This window comes from Nicotiana tabacum, chromosome 12 (assembly GCF_000715075.1).
Source record: "Nicotiana tabacum cultivar K326 chromosome 12, ASM71507v2, whole genome shotgun sequence".
NCBI classification, from domain to species: Eukaryota; Viridiplantae; Streptophyta; class Magnoliopsida; order Solanales; family Solanaceae; genus Nicotiana; species Nicotiana tabacum.
In genome coordinates, this window is record NC_134091.1 from 97951036 (window position 1) to 97957605 (window position 6570).

The following is a 6570-nucleotide window of genomic DNA, read 5'->3' on the forward strand; positions in this document are numbered from 1 at the left end:
ATATGTTGTTCCTCTGCCATGTTCATAGGAAATTGAACAAGTGCCTGAAGATTATTTGTATCCTTTGCTTCCCTCAACCTCCTATGAAATGGTCTCTCAGGTTCGGGGTCAAAGCCTTTAAGTCTGTCCTGGCTTCTGACCCTGCGCATTTAATTAAAGTTCCTAAGATCAGAGCAATAATTAAGTGACATTAGACTCGATGAAATAAATAATGAAAGCCAAAACTAGAAAGTAGTCAATATTCAAGTCCCCGGCAACGGCGCCAAAAACTTGTTGCTCCCAAACGCACAGAGACTTGTATCAACTACCCACTAAATTCACCAAGATTGTTATTCAGTCAAGCCAAATTTGAGTTCAGGAATGTGATTATACTAAACTATAATTCTGAGTAATACTAAATTATCAAGCAGTAAAATAATTGTTATGTATTCAATAGAGACAAATATTCTAGGGTTGTGATCGATTCACCAATCCTATTGTGTTCTAGTTAACTCTCCCTTTCATACAATTCATTCACGGTTGCTAATTAATCGATAATTGCTCTCATAGCCTTCTCCCGAAGTACTACTCGCCTATTCAAAATAGATTAACGCCTATATTCCTATGGAATCAATCTATTAAGAACGCATTAAGATTACGATATTTAATTAAGCACGGTGACTAGGTATATTCCTATCCTAACCACAAATCCCCCCTCCCCTAAGAGTTAAGATCATGCTCTCTTCAATTCTTCTCTAATCTAAACATGACTTACCCAATCATAGCATAAATAGTAAATAGAACCTAACTGTTGGCCAGACAATTAAGCAATTAATCACAGAATTGAAGAAACAACCATATATTAGTGAATTGTAATAAAGGTTAAGTCAACGTTAAACAACAATATTCATGGCTAAATCATAACCCCAGAACTATGGGTTTTGCCACTCATGATGATAGCAAACAATTTCATAAGTGTTGGATAATTGAAAATACTAAGAAAAGATGAAGAAAACTGAGATCTCTTCGCTCCCGAATGTTTCTCGTGTGTATTTCCCCTTCAAAGTGGCGCCGCCCTTCTAAAAATAAGCTTAATCTTGCTTTTATACGTGTTGGGTAGGTTTAGGGCCGAAATAACCTTGTTCCGGGCAAAGTTGGACAGAAATCCCGTCACCAGCGTTCAGCCCAGTGCTAGGCGCCGTCCCTAGCGCTGGTAAATTTCTCATTCTGCCTGGGGCGCCACAGGTAGTGTGGGGCGTTGCCTGTGGCACTGGAAATGCCCCTTTCCCTTTTTTCGTTAGTTTTGGCTCTAATCTCGCATCTTTTGTTCCAATTGCTTCCGGATAATTCCTACACATAAAAACACCTCGAATTAATATAAATCAACACACTTTACATCCTAAATCCACGAAACAAGAGTAAAACATGAGGCGATATACATATAAATATATATACTTTAAGCTAAGCATCATACGCTCAAATTGCCCAGGTATCATGGTCATTTAAAAAAATATTAGCACGTGATGCAATTCAAATCTATCTTTGATTTTATAGCAATATCAATTCATAAGCCACACAAGTAATTTATTATCACCTCAATCATACATAGCAAATGTAAAACCATATGCAATTATGTGTATCATCCGTGTATATCCATATAATATACACATGATATTATGTGATATATAGTATATTATGACATTTTTTAGTTCTGAATTTTGACTCCAAACCTGTTCAAATCACATCTGATCATCCTCAAAATTGGTATAAATTGTCGTCCAAGTGTTTTCAATAAATTTCAATCACACTCACTCAAAACTACTATTTGCAAATTAAGATTTCGAATTCAAGTTCCAAATGAGTCTTTAGTGATGGTTCTACCAAACCTTTTTCAATTGTTTACCAAATCAGAAGGTATTAATAGTGGAGGTTTAATCAAGAGGAATAGAGGAAAAGAAGATAGAATTTATGGTTGAAGATTAAGGAAGGAGATGGAGGAAGGTGCTGGTTTGGGGATTTGGCTACATAGCAATACTTCTTTTGGGGCTAGTTGATGCTATTTCATTAATACGCCCAAATAAGTGTAATAAAGCCTGAAAAGATACTCCTATATATCTGTGCAAATTTCTCAAAAAATTATAGAAATATAATATTTTTTGGTGGTCTTTACTTTTGACACCCGCTTGCCTCATGGGCAGAACTTGAAGATGAAAAGTTAAACGTGTTGGTAAGTAATAAATAAGAAACAATGACACGTGATGACAACACATAAGAAGGATTGGCAATTTTTTAGTCTTATATTAGGTTTTGGTAAAGACAGCCCCAAATAATTGGCATTAAATAGCCAAATTCTAAAAACCCTATTTTATTATTTATTCTCCTCACCTCCTCACCGTTTGCTGCCCCCCCCCCCAGTTGTTCACTGGTCCCCCTCCCCTTCTTGTTCGCTGCCTCTCCCCCTTCCATCCCTTCCCTTGTTCATTGCTTTCCTGATTTCCCCCTCCTTTCGTTCGTTGCCCCCCTTCCCGGTTCGCTGTGGTTTACAGGATTGGATTCCAAATGAGATTAAAATGGTGGATTGGCTCTACGATTGGTTTACTAAGTATTACCCATCAAGTACAGATGAGCGAAGCTCTAATATAGAGCGACAAATTAATATGTGCATACAATTCCTCGAGGTCCTAACATATATACACACACATATATATATATATATATATATATATATATATATATGTGTGTGTGTGTGTGTGTGTGTTTTGTAACAATTATACACTGGAGATATACAGGAAGGAAAACAAATTTTGATATACATTTTATTATATACAAAGAAGGATAATAAATTTGTGATATATATTTTGCTATACACTTTTTATTATATATTATACACTGTGATATACAAATAATATAATTAGTTTTGTGTTATACACCTGGATATAAAGATAGTAATAAATTATAGACAACTACATTTATAATTTTATATGTTAAATATACAAAGAAGGAAAATAAAGTTGTGATATACATTTTGATAGACACAAAAAATAAAATGAAGTTGTGATATACATTTTGATATACACTATGATATACAAACTATATTTATAATTTTTAATATTTTTAATGGTTGTGAGAAATAATTTAAAAACCTAGAAAAAAGATTGTAGAGATTTGGGAGAAAATCTTGAAAGATTTTCGAATTCTAACAAAAGGGAAATGAAAGCCTATTTTTAGGGTGATGGTTGGATCTTTAGAAGAGAGAGAAGATCATTAAATGTTAAATATAGGCTACGTGTGCCAAATGCTAAAAGATAGGCCATTTTTTGCCAATTAGTGGACTAAGTTGTTATGCAATGCCAAATCTCCAAATAAATAACCAACAAGAAGGTAATTGCTAATTTGCTATATGGGCTTGGGCTGGAAATGAAGCTGATCAGGGGGATTTGCAGCTGTACCCTATATTTGTGCCACCTTTTAACCTGTACTCTATTTTTAAAAATTATTGATTTGGTAGCCAGTTGACAAAAAATCCGTAAGAATATGACAATTACACCCCTGATAGTATTAGCATTAGCATGCTACTTTGGAGATGACCTCATTCGCATTAGCATACTGTAAAACAAGCCCTGATAAACGTAGCAGCATGCTAACGTTTGGAGATGACATTGTTTTACAGTACCATAGGTTATTCATTAGCATGCGAGATGGTGTAAAACTTCAGCCAATTACAGTAGCAGCTGAAGTTGTTTTACATTGAAGCTAAAATTTCATGCTAATGCATGCTGAAGTTATTTATCCTGCAGTCAACAGTTTTGTCATGAGTTTTATCCAAAACTTCAGTCTAAACATGCTGAAGTTATTTAGTTCATTTTGCTAAAATTTCAGACTAAACATACTAAAGTTATTTAGCTCATTTGCTAAAATTTCAGTTTAAACATGCTGAAGTTATTTAGTTCATTTGCGAAAATTTCAGACTAAACATGTTTAAGTTTTTGTCTTGCAATATGTAATTTTCTAATGAGTTTTTGCTAATGCATGCTGAAGTTATTTAGTTCATTTACTAAAATTTCAGACTAAACATGCTTAAGTTATTTAGGGGTCGTTTGGTAGGAGGTATTAGAAAAAATAATGCAAGTATTAACTTTGTGCATTACTAATACCTTGTTTGGTATATTGTTTCAACCTATGTATAACTAATACTTGCATTAGTTATACATCATACTTAGTATTAGCCTATGTATAAGTAATGCATAGAAAGCTATGACATTAGTAATAACAAGGCTATTAATGCATGCATTAGTATGGTTAAAGACAAAATTGTCCTTAAAGTCCCTTAAAGCTAGAGAATATGGAGGGCATTTTTGTAAACAACTATTTTTCTTAAAAATTATGCAATGCATTATATTTTTTAATACACTACACCAAACAGTTTATAAGAGATAATATCTGCATAACTAATGCTTGCATTACTAACCCCTGCATTACTAATCCCTGCATTACTAATACACTGTACTCTGCACTATTCTTATACACCCTACCAAACGATCCTTTAGTTCATTTGCTAAAATTTCATACTAAACATACTTAAGTTATTTAGTTCATTTGCTAAAATTTCAGACTAAACATGCTGAAGTTATTTAGTTCATTTGCGAAAATTTCAGATTAAACATGCTTAAGTTTTTGTCTTGCAATGTGTAATTTTCTAATGAATTTTTGCTAATGCATGCTGAAGTTATTTAGTTCATTTGCTAAAATTTCAGACTAAACATGCTTAAGTTATTTAGTTCATTTGCTAAAACTTCGGACTTATCATGCTTAAGTTATTTAGTTCATTTGCTAAAACTTCAGACTAAACATGCTTAAGTTATTTAGTTCATTTGCTAAAATTTCATGCCAAAAACATGCTGAAGTGTTGTCCTGCAGTCTACAGTTTTGTCAATACTCCTGAAGGGCAAAATCGTCTTTTTAAAATACTTTTAACAAAAAAATGAGTATAAATATAAATAAAAAAATAAAACGGGTATAAGTTAAAAGGGGCGACCAAATAGGGCGCACATGCAATTTTCGAAGCTGATCAAGCAAGTTCGATATATGTCGTTTATCTCGGTCTCTTCCGGAAGAAGAGAAATAGGAAAATTCACAAACCTTTGAAATTTTAAATTCATAAAACGTTCCCAAAAATATAATAGCGGTTGCAGTTAACTTTTTTTTAAAAATTCATCAAACCTTTTTCATAAAAGTAAATTAAGTTGCCAGTTGGTATTACGTTGAACAATAATTTATTTCAGATTTCATGATATGATGGATGATTTATATTTAAACCTTGCAATGTTAATTGTTTTTTGGGAAAATGCATAAGTACCTCCCTAACATATAGACAGATTTTCAAGTACACACCTTATATTTGCAGAGGTCCTATTAACCTTGAACTATTTTCATACGACATAAATACCACTCTAAAGCTAGACAATCAAACTCTCGGCAAGCTATGAACTACTCGCACTGTCACATGTATATTTAGTATTTCTTTTAATCTTTCTTCTTTTTCTTTTTCTCATTTCTTATCATTCTATTATTGTTTTCATTTTTTTTTTTAACTTTTTTTCATTCTCTTCTTTTTATTTTGGTCATCGGCGGCATAACAATTGAGATAGATTTTGATCCTTGTTTAATAATTTAACACTCCACTTAGTTAGGGAAGTAGATAAGTTTTGAAATATTATTTTTAGATTCTATAAGAATACATACTTAGAATGGAATAGAATTATGAAAAAAATTTAATTTTTTTTAGGTAATGTTATTCATTTTTTCTTCTTCTTTGATTTCACAATTTCATAAAATGTTGGTCGTAAGAATTTCAAGGACTCTATTTTTTCCGGCGCGAATTTTTTTCCGGTGACAGATTTTTTTGTCCAGATCTGAGTGTGGTTTGCTTTGTATATGTATAATTTTTTCTTTAAAGTGTTAGTTATGTGTGGGAAGAAGAGAAAAAGAAAAAAAAAAGAAAGAGAAAAAGAATATAAGCTGAAAAATGGTGGTTGGAAACTTGGAATTTTAAGGACTCCATTTTTTCCGGCACGAAAATTTTTTCCGGTGATAGATCGAACAACGGCGAGCTCCTAGAAAAATTTCTCACAATCAACAACCAAATTCTTCTTCCTCGTTTTCTTTTTTGATGTAAATTTGATTAATTAAAAATATAGGACTCCCCTTCCCCACTTCACCACCTGAAGCAGTGAAAGACCGAACGGCGAGAATATTTTTTGCAACCAACAATCAAAACCCTTCTTCTTTATCAGTCATTTCTTGTAAACTTGATTAAATAAAACCCTTATCCTAAATTCTACGCCAAACAATAAAACTTGAAGAATAAAATATGAACTCGATTTCGTCGGAGAATATGGAGAATGCCGGTCAAGTCTATAAATAACAAAATTGGAGGAAGGAAAAGGAAAAGAAAAAGAAAACAAGAGAAAAGAAAATAGAAAAATAGTATTTTATAAAAATATTGTAATTCTCTATTTCTTGCTCTCCCAAAGAGAGTTACATACACTCTCTTCTGCCACATCAACACTAAGGTATACTAAAAGAAAAGGG